The sequence below is a fragment of the Adiantum capillus-veneris genome, chromosome 7 (genome assembly GCF_014529385.1).
Source record: "Adiantum capillus-veneris isolate H3 chromosome 7, ASM1452938v2, whole genome shotgun sequence".
Classification (NCBI taxonomy): domain Eukaryota; kingdom Viridiplantae; phylum Streptophyta; class Polypodiopsida; order Polypodiales; family Pteridaceae; genus Adiantum; species Adiantum capillus-veneris.
Window position 1 is genome coordinate 124,739,889 of NC_140937.1, and position 11,421 is coordinate 124,751,309.

The window sequence follows — 11,421 nt, forward strand, 5'->3', positions numbered from 1 at the left end:
AGGCTTTTTGCAGAGAGTGTGAGGGGATTACTAGCAGACACCTCAATGTCGAGAGAAAGGCATGGGGGAATATCGCCACTAGTGCAAGTCATGGTTTGATGAGCCGTTGGCTTCAGTCGCACTCCTCAGCCAACCCAAAAATTTGATGAGGCTAGAAATGATGAAAATGATGAGCGTATCGATCAGACCAGTATGCTGGCAAGGAGGGATCGAGATGATATACACAAAGCAAAGATCATCATCTGTGCAGAAGGCGGCAAGCATTTTAGGTGTGTTTTTAATGGAGCTCTCATCGCAAGGTATGCCCAATATGGGTAGTCAAAATGCCATCAATCATTAAATACGGCATAGTGGTAAATCTCCAACAGTTTTCCCCCGATTGTCAAAGTCCTCGCCTCCCAGATGAGAGTCTCCTGCAGCAACGGCCTTCACCTGAAACATACCTTCTTCAATTGTAAGAAGAGAGACATCCAAGGTGTCACCTCCAAGGTTCAAGATCAGGCAACTCTTTACTTGGTGAGCCAAAGGCTCTTTTGTCGTCCCTATGGAAGAATTATTAAGTATGTCTTCATGGTAAAACACCAAGCCCCTCTTTGGCTTGCCCTTACCCAACTGCCCACCCTCTCCCACTCGCCCATCCTTCCCACTAAGCTCGCTCTCTCGCTTGCCATCCCGACTCGCCTAACCCCAATAGGAAACTGGATACAACATAATGTAGGAGAAAGAGTTGACGGCCGAGCAGAGATAGATAGTGAAATTTTAACAAGGAAACATCTATCGAAAAGCATCCATAACTCTTTATATAGAGAACCTTCGACATATAATATAAAATTAGATATGCTTCTCTTTAGGCTTAATCAATATGTCACATCTCCTGTATTTGTCTTGATCTGTGTTTTGTGTTTGGCAGGGAGGAAATATATTCACAACAGCGGGCATTTCAATTGCACAAGCACAACTCCAGCTCGACAACGCTACAAGGTTCGTTATCTGTATACAACACCCCATGACTATGAATTTGCTTGGCGCAACACATAAACGCTATGGGGCAGGGCACGGCTTCCGTTTCTTATAATTTTTGGAGAGACCACAGTGCCAGCTCTCCACCATACTTTTGTATGGCACCTCTGCATGACGTGCACTGTATACTTTGCAATTTGAGTCTATGACGTTACATTGCAAGACGACATGTTTAACTATTCACATTGCTTTTTGGTAGCTTGACTCAAAACATTGTCCTCCGGCTTGCACAATTGGATGACATTTATACACGATTATCAGGTCGGTAGTGTAGTTCAGTTTTTATAGTCTGTTTATGCTTTCTGTATTTTTGAGTTTGTCAAAGCTTCCTTAAGTTCAGTTTAGCCATATGTTTTTCTCACGAGTGCATGCTCAATTTCGATCATTGTATCTATATATCAGATATAGTTGCATTTCTTTTCTTACAGTTAGCAATTCAACCTATATATTGAAATAAAGGAAAATTGATTACGCTTTATTGAGAATAAGATGGGTATCTCAAAGATGGTTCCACGATTTAGAGACTAAATGGTCGATATTTCTAGGTTGAATGGTACAATCTGCAAACAACTACCAAAGTAGCTTAAGTTGCAACCCTTCTACTCGAATCAATTACCCTCTTTAGTAGCCCTTTGTCGTATATTGAGAATTGTGAAACACAACTTGCTTCTTTCCAATGCTCATCAAGTCCCAAAGTGAACTATTATTGGTGCCTATCAATAGGTTCTACTCATTTTCTCGTCTCACCACAACAAAACCCAAGGCGACAACAATCACAACTAACTAACCAAGTAACCAACTGCGCTCCAAAATCTATTAGATTATGTACGGCAAGGGCCCACCAAGCAAGACTAGTTACGACTGGGCAAGGTGGAGCTATGTCGATTGAGCAAAAAGCTGGAGGACAATAGAGGTGTTGGAGGGGCTCCGGACATCGTCCAAGCGGACTCTCAAATCTGAGCTGGCATGGGGCTGCCACGTGGGAAAAAGAGTGCCAATGTTGTGGTCGTACGTGGCAGGATGCAATTCGGTGAAGGAGTGTGGCGATGGGGCGGAGGGCCGGTCGTGAGCCAAGCAACAGCACGATCCGGATGAAGGAGCTTGCCCAATTTCAGTCGCCGCACGTCATTCAGTTTCTCTGCTGACCTTCTACCACGTCCGTCCATGCAACGTATAAAACAGAGCCCCAGAGAGAGAGAGAGAGAGAGAGAGAGAGAGAGAGAGAGAGAGACACTATAGGGGGAAGTTGTTGCTTATTATTTCTCAATTTATAGAGCAGGCTGCAGACCGAGATTCGCAACGCGTTCAGAGGCTCGGGAACCGGGAATGTGCGCTGCAGTTACCTACCACTACCAGCGTTCTTCAACGGCGACCGTTGACGGAACCTCACAACCTTTCACACATGTCCGGTCCTCTTGCGACCCTTCCTGGCCTTCCTTCCACAATAAAAGAAAAAAGAAAACAACTATCTCAATTGGGGGGATTCGCATTTGTAAATCTGGGACATTTAGAGCCAAAAGTGAATTCGAGTAGGATTGTAAATTTCGGGTCGTTTGGTCAATTCGGAGCGGAAAGTGAATTTGGGTAGGATGTAAATTTCGTGGCGGTCCGCGCCCTAAGTCTTGAACCCAAGACCTCCCGTCTCGCAAGCCATGTGCACTAACCACTATGCTTGCATGCATACATTCAAATATAGGGGAGTTGAGTATGTGATATTGTAAATGTGGATGGATTTGTAAATTTGGGCCCACATTCATGCGGCTCAATCTGACAGCCACGATTGGCGTGTCCCCCTCCATCATTGATCCCATTTGAATTTGCCCATGTGATATAAACCCCCCCCCCCCCCCCCCCCCCAAAAAAAAAAAAAAAGAGAAAAAAGAAAGAGAAAAAGGTCACGGTGGCTTATAAGAAAGTGATAAAATCATTAGGTTGAGTTTAATTGGAATCAGTGTTCGGGAAAGGATTACCTCAGCCTTAAGCCAATTGAAAATCGAGACTAGCCAAGAGCAAACCATGGTAAAGGGAAGAAAAACCGGTGAAATATGTGAGAAAATAGTTCAAAAATCCTACAAATTTCAAAATTTTTTCTAGTATTTTTCGTTTGCTTCTTTGCGAGGAGGAAACTTAGTCGATGGCCACTTAATACAAGAGAATATTCCGAACACTGACTCGAACTAAGCTATAGAATGCAAGAAAAGTCAAGCCATGTGAGGCTATGAAATGAAAGGTGAAATAAAAAGAACTTATTAATATATATATATATATATATATATATATATATGTGTGTGTGTGTGTGTGTGTGTGTGTGTGTGGAATTTACTAGAATTATACAAGGTGAAGCTTCACTTTAGCATTCTAAAACAATAGAATGCAAGAAAAGTCAAGACCCTCTCACACATGTTTTGAGAATGTCCGACAATCAGAGGCTTCACGGGCTCCGTTTGTAGATGGGTGTACATCCATTTGGACACCCCCTTCTTTAAATGCGACCTTGTGATGAGCTCTAGACACATCGATAATGAGGATCTCTTGATTGAAATTTGTATAGTAAGAGCGACGGCCTTAAAAACAATTTGGCAGTCTAGAAATACACTACTCTTTCAAAAGAAGTGTGATCCTTTGGACAAAGAACATGTATTGCAATCTTGCTGGTGGCTTATTCTTAAAAGAAGAAAGCTCAAATGCAATATTCACAAGAAAGTGAAGGAGGAATCCGTAACAAATATCTCGGAATGTGTAATATATTGTAAGGATTTATGTATGGTCAATGGTCTCAAATCCCTTGAGGGGCCTTGTGCCCATTGAACGGACTTTTTTGTATTTGATGGAGACCCCTCTCTAAAAGATACGCCAAGGCTCGAATGCAAAGGTATGGCTGCACCGGGTTGGCCTTTATGAGTATGCATGTTTACCATGGGCACTTTGGGAGAAGAATGAGTTTGCAGAGCCGCAGCTTTGCCACCTTAGGGAAAATGCTGGCTATATCATGGATGTTTCCCCAAAGTTGGTGGCAGAGGTCTTCAAGGTTGCTCACAATCCTTTGCACAAGGTAAAGAAAGTGACAGATGCGGTGATGAGGTCCGAATTTGGGCAGCCAGAAGGCAGTAGGGTTTATTATATGGTGCGGAATTGTGGCAAACTCCACAGTACTCACTTATTTTGGTATTTGGATAGGGTTTGTTTGTTGGCAAAAACCACCTATATGTCCAAAGAGGCGTTTGCCCCAATTCATCATGCAGAACGAGGGCAGAAGGTGGATTGGGTATCCTTCATTTTTGATAGACTGCAGCTTTCAGAGCCAAGGGATAAAAGGAGTCCACCGTCTGTTACCAAGGTAGATCCTTACTTGCAGGCAATTTTTGTTGGGGTATAAAGCCCAATGTGGTCGCCTAGGTAAGTGGGCGGGCCGCCAGGTATGTACACATATTCTTTTGTAAAAACCTAATAAGAACTCACTATGCTCTACACATTACAGTAGAGCGAGTTCACCATATCGTCGTGCTCTTCTTCTCGCACTCTCTCTCGCGTCGCACTTCCGCTCGTACTCCTTCAACTGGTATCAGAGCTCAGATCGAGGCTCGGGGCAGCACTGCAGGAGGCTAGAGTCACCAACTCAGATTGGAGTGAAATTCGACAGGCGAAGACACGGCCCCAAATCTCGTGGGACCGCCCGAAGGGCTTGGTGTTCTCAAAATTTCATTCTGAGGTCATCTCGGCCACCGTTCGGCTTCGACAAAGGTCTGCGCAAGCCATTTTCGACTACGTGGTCTCAGCGGGTGCAGATCCGACTCTGCAAATTTGGGGTTTTCAACCTACGACTGCAGGTGCTGAGGATATCGACACTCCCAGAGTGTTGATTTGTGGTTGTCTACACATCGAAGGACGGCTCACAGTTCTTGGAGGCGTGTCACATACGACACGGGCGCATCTACACACAGACTGTAGGCGACATCCACTAGTTCATCAGGTAGCTTGTGTTTGCTGCTTGATATTCCAGATTTCATCCTGACATTGCAGGTACTTCCACATGGGATGTATTGTCAGAGATGATGTATGTCTGTTGAGGGTTTGCTGGCTGTGAGTCACGCAGCAAACAACCGCCGCAGCGGTTACAACATACAGTGGGAAATTTGTGGATGTATGACTTTGTGGGAAGTCTATGTACTGTCAGATTTACTGCAGCCTTTGTTGAGGGTCGAGTGAGGTTTTATTGAGCTGGGGGATTCTCGAATGTTGAGATCCTTTCGGTGATACAAGTCTTGGAGCGATCCCTCGAGCACCCTTAGATAGGCAGCTAGGATGTATTGACTGTGAGTTAGACAGTTGGGATTGCATCTTTGCTTTACTGCCGTTGAGGCATTGTCACAGTCTATGATTACAGGACAGTGACAGGACAGTGAGAGACAGTACAGGTGCAGGAAAGGTTTACCCACAGCTTACAGTGTCAGAGAGACAGTGTTTTTTGAGCTGTTTTTTGGTCTGTTTTTTAGTACACCAGAGCCATTTTACGAAGGAGACTCTGCCGAAATTTATGCAAAATCTGAAGCTTTCTTGGTTCATTTGACAGGTTGATATTGGTTCAGAGGTCAGTTTACAGGGGAAACTCTGCCGAATTTTTCCCAGGAAAGTAAACCACTGTGAAGCATAGCTATGGCTGGATCACAGGACACTGCTCTTTACAATATCAAGAAGCTGGATGGAACCAATTTCCCATTGTGGAAGAAGTAGATTTGGCACGTGTTGGTACAAAAGAAGCAGATAAAACCTATAAAGCTCAAGGGGATAAAACCAAAAGATATGGACGAAGATGAATGGAGCGAAATGGATGAATTGGCACTTTCTACCATTATGCTGACTTTGGCAGAAAGCGTTTACTTCAATGTAGCAGACGAGATGTCGGCTTATCAAGCATGGTTAAAGCTGAGTGATCTTTATGAGAAGCAAAGTGCAGCTTCACAGGTATACTGGCTTAAGAATCTTGTTGACTTGAAGATGAAAGAAGGGACACCTATGTCCAATAATCTGAATGAATTCAACACAATCTACAGTCAGTTGTCAGCTCAAGGTGTCAAGTTTGATGAACCTGTTAGAGCTATGTTCCTGTTGATCACATTGCCGGAAAGTTGGGACACTTTTCGCACAGCTTTGAGTAATTCTGCACCTCAAGATGGTTTGAACATAGCAGGTGTAGAAGGAAGTCTGCTTACTGAAGAAACCAATAGAAAGACAATGGACAAAGGCAAAGGAACAACCTTAGTTGTCAGGGGAAGGACCAAAGAAAAGTACAAAGGTGGAAAGAGGAATCACTCTCGTAGCAAGTCCCGCAGTGCTAAAGGCAAGAGTGACATAGAATGCTACCATTGTGGCAAGAAGGGTCACATGAAAAGAGACTGCAGAGAATGGAAAGCAGAAAAAGGCAAAGAGAAAGCTGAAGACCATGGTGAGAAGAACAAGTCCTCAGTGAAGATTCAAGAAATAAATGTGACAAACACTGTTGCAGTGGATGACAGTCTAGTGTCAGGAGACATCTACTTCTTGAAGAATACAATGGACTCAGCTCTTCTTACAGCATCTGATGGAGTTGCACTGAGTGACTGGATTATAGACACTTCATGTGTCTCCAAACAAGGAGTGGTTTACCTCTTATGTGCCCACTAAAGATCATGTTCGGCTAGGCAATGGGCAGACATGTGAGATCTTAGGTGTTGGAGATGTTCAATTGAAGTTTCAGAATGGCTCTTCTTTCACGCTGAAGAATGTGAGACATGTTCCTGCAATTACAAAGAGCTTGATCAACACAGGTTTACTTGATGATGTTGGCTACGTCACCACTTTTGGACAGAACATGTGGAAGATATCCAAGGGTTCTATGACAGTAGCACATGGAGTAAAGTCTGGAGGACTTTACATGATTTATATATCAAATGTCTCTAAAAATGTAATCAATGTAACCGAGCAGCCGAACGTTTCTTTGTGGCATAGCCGGTTAGGACATATGTCTAAGAAGGGAATGTAAATCTTGTCCCGTTCTGGTTATTTGCCTGGCTTTTCATTTAATGATTTTGAATTCTGTGAACATTGTCTGTATGGTAAGCAAACACAACAACCACATAAGCATAGAAGCAGTAGAAGAGATACACAGTTGGCACTTGTTCATAGTGATATGTGTGGACCTATGCCTAACCTCTAGGGGGAGCTTCTTACTTTATGACATTTATAGATGATTACTCGAGGAAAGTATGGGTTTACTTTCTCAAGCACAAGGATGAAGCGTTTAGTGTTTTCAAAACGTTTGTGACACTTGTGGAGAATCAGAGTGGCAAGAAGCTTAAATGCTTATGCACTGACAATGGTGGAGAGTATGTTTCAAAGGCCTTTCAGGACTTTTGTGAGTCAAAAGGTATAAAACGTGAACTTACTGCTCCTTACAATCCTCCTAAAAATGGTGTTGCTGAGAGCATGAATAGGACCATACAAGAGAAGGTCAGAAGTATGTTGTCTAATGCACAGCTGCCAAATGGGTTTTGGGCTGAAGCTGTATTAACAGCTGTTCATCTTGTAAATAGATCTCCTAGCAAGGTTTTGCAGAAGGATTTAGTGCCAGAGATGGTATGGTCAGGCAAGGTGCCCTCATACAAGCATCTCAGAGTCTTTGACTGTGAGGCATATACTCACGTTCCAAAGGAATTTAGGAACAAATTTGAGCCAAAGAGTAGAAAGTGCATCTTTCTAGACTATGGTAATTCTGGTGAGATGGGGTACAGACTTCGGGATCCCGAATCCAGAAAGGTTGTCCGCAGCAATGATGTTCACTTTAATGAATCCAAATATCATTCTAAACCAGAGAGGGTTGAGGAGATTAGAAGAGTTGTCTTCCAAGAAGATGGACCTGCAAGTGCAAGACAAAATGTCAGGGCTCAAGAGGAGCAAGGATAGGATAGATTGGAACCACAGGTTGTGGCTGAGCCTGAGCCACCTATTGTGCATAGATCTGGACGTGTCACGCGACCTCCTTATAGGTTTGTTCCATCTATGAACTATGTCATGTTGACTGATTGCAATGAGCCTTCATGTTACAAGGAAGCAATGCAAATGAAGGACTCCGGGAATTGGCAATTGGCCATGCAGTCAGAGATGACAGCTCTGCATAAAAACCAGACATGGAAGCTAGTTAAATTACCACGGGGCAAAAAGGCTCTACCCTGTAAATGGGTTTACAGGTATAAGATCACCGCTCATGATAGTCAGCCAAAGTACAAAGCAAGGCTTGTTGCCAAGGGCTTTAAGCAAGAACAAGGCATTGACTTTGATGAAGTCTTCTCTCCAGTGGTCAAAATGACTACATTGAGATGCTTTCTTGCATTGGTTGCCATATTAGATTTGGTCTTGCACCAAATGGATGCCTAGACAGCGTTCTTGCATGGTGATTTAGATGTGGAAATTTACATGCAGCAGCCAGAAGGGTTTGTTGAGAAAGGCAAGGAAGATTGGGTATGCCAGTTGTTAAAGAGTCTTTATGGCTTAAAACAATCACCGAGGGCATGATACCATAAATTCCACAAGTTTATGCTTTCTCAAGGCTACAAACGTAGTGAGTTCGATCACTGTCTATATACAAAGAAGGCTAAGGATGGGAGTTGGCTGATCCTTATTTTGTATGTGGACGACATGTTGATTGCTGGCAAGCACTTGGAAGAAATTTCAGCTTTGAAGTCAAAGATGGCAAAATTGTTTGACATGAAAGACATGGGTGAGGCAAGTCATATATACTTGGTATGCGCATTGAGAGAGACAGGTCAAAGAAGTTGATTTGGTTATCTCAAACAGAGTATATTGACAAGGTTTTGCAACGTTTCAATATGGAGAAGGGAAAGGCACTGAGTGTTCCATTGCCACCATATGTGAAACTTAGCAAACAAGATCGTCCTGTGTCTGAGGAAGAACAGGCTGAAATGGATAAGGTTCCATATGCATATGCAGTGGGTAGTTTGATGTATGCAATGATTGCTACTCGCCCAGACATTGCATTTGCAGTGGGAGTAGTAAGTCGATACATGTCAAACCCAGGCAAGAAACATTGGGAGGCAGTGAAAGGAATATTGAGGTACTTGAAAGCTACAAAGAGTATGCGTATATGCTATGGGAGTCAGGAGCTAAGTGTAAAGGGTTTTACAGACTCAGATTATGCAGGTGACGTAGACAACCGAAGGTCTACGTCAGGGTATGTCTTTACATTGGCTGGTGGAGCAGTATCATGGCGTTCTAGATTACAAGATTGTGTTACTTAGTCTACTACAGAGGCTGAATATGTTGCAGCATCAGAGGCATGCAAAGAATCAATTTGGCTTAATCGACTAGTAACAGATTTGGGAATCAAAGAAGAGATGCCTGTGTTATATTGTGATAGTCAAAGTGCTATACAATTGGCTCGCAATCCAGTTTATCACTCAAAGACAAAGCATGTGGATGTGAAGTATCATTTCATCAGGGAAATGCTCGAGGATAAGCAACTTCAGCTTGTCAAAGTTAACACCACAGAAAATCCTGCTGATCTACTTACAAAAGGACTTCCCTCAGAGAGCTTTGCGCATTTTTGCAAGCAGTTAGGTGTAGGGTAGTACATCACTTCTCTACATCTCTTGTATATTAGCTTGTATAGTAGATTCTCTCACACTTAAAGTACCACATTGGACTTTAAGTGGGAGGTTGTTGGGGTATAAAGCCCAATGTGGTCGCCTAGGTAAGTGGGCGGGCCGCCAGGTATGTACACATATTCTTTTGTAAAAACCTAATAAGAACTCACTATGCTCTACACATTACAGTAGAGCGAGTTCACTATATCGTCGTGCTCTTCTTCTCGCAATCTCTCTTGCGTCGCACTTCCGCTTGTACTCCTTGAATTTTCTCCTATGTGCTGCAGGTACCTCTCACACCCACACCACCGAGCTTCGTTAAGAGTCCAGATGTGAAGAGCTTGGGTGATGCAAAGCATCGGAAGTTGGATTGGGATATGCCTAGTGGGGGCAGGCTTAAATCTGCATTGGGCCATGGAAGTAAGTCAGCAGCTGGCACAGATGAAAAGGTGTAGTCATCAGGGAAGGTCACTCTTTTCCCTTCTATGACAGGATTGCCAAAAATCAACACCAAATGCCATACCATAACTCTGTTTCCATGGAAGGTTCACGAGGGTTCAGGGGAACAGACCCCGGTGACACAAGCCATTAAAACAACCCCTTTTGCTAAACCTACAAGTGTTAAGTTGGATGGGGTGTTCTCAGTTCAAGATGATGTTTAGAGTTTGTCGGACTTGAATCGGTTTATCTGCTATCAGGAGGCTATGATCCTCACCCTCGAGATACAAAAGGCTGAGGGGGAACACATTGATAGCTTGGAGTGTGACATCGGTCAGCTGCATAGCCGGGTGGATGAAGTATTGAAGGAGAAGACATTATTACAAGAGGAGTTAGCTCGGGTCAGTGCGGATATGCGTAATTGGATTTCTGAGATGGCAGGAACTGCACAAGCGTTTGAGATATGGGCAGATGGGATTAAGGAGGCCACAGAGAAGCAGTTTCATGAAGTGGATGATAAGATTGCACATCTTATTGCATATAACAATTTCTTGATGAATAGGTTAACTCCATTGGTGGATCTGGAGAGGGCCACTTTGGATGGTCAGGGTATCAAAGGTGTGTTGATCTCTGATGCAGATGTGGATGTTTTGAAGAAAGAGGTGTTTGATTACACCAAGGAATTGTGGCACTAAGCAGCAGGGCTTTTTCAAGAACACATGGCGAAGCCGATTGATAAGTACAAGTCGTGGTTTGAAGCTGCTGGAGAGCATAAGGTCCGCGAGGACAATGTCGAGCTGCGTGAGGGGAATGCTGAATTGGAAATGCAATTGGAATCAATTCGCAAGCAGCTGATGGAGCATGAGACTAGTATTCAAATGGGATCATAAGCTGCAAATGTGCAGGAACTACATGAGAGTAGCATGGAGACAGTTACAAAAGGTTCACTTCTTGTGGTTGATGTGGATGCAGAACCGCTGGCGGTACAGTTACCTGTGGTAGAGGATGCAATTGTTGAAATGGAGCAGAAGCAGGGACTGAATGCAAAAAATCAAAGTGGCTGAACATGGATCAAGGGATCATGGGTCCGAGGTCAGCCTATGGCTCAAGCTGCTGTGCCAAGTGTTAAGGCTACACCTCGGTGAAGTAGGATCTTGACTTTAAAAGTGACTATGTAATGAACCTTAATATGGGGTGTGTCTTTTGGGACCTTAAGTGTAGGGATGTTTATTTATGTCAAGGGGTGTTCGGAAATAGGCAGCTCACGTTACGATGATGAAGAGGATGTGATGGCAGATTCCTGCAGTATTAAGGAAGTGTAGAATTT

At 43.6% G+C, this 11,421-nt stretch overlaps 2 pseudogenes; both read left to right on the top strand.

Annotated features, from left to right (window-relative positions):
* Positions 1-214: 214 nt before the first annotated feature.
* Positions 215-10,789, top strand: LOC147454565 (uncharacterized; annotated as a pseudogene).
* A 24-nt stretch (positions 10,790-10,813) lies between these two features.
* Positions 10,814-11,158, top strand: LOC147454566 (uncharacterized; annotated as a pseudogene).
* Positions 11,159-11,421: the final 263 nt, after the last annotated feature.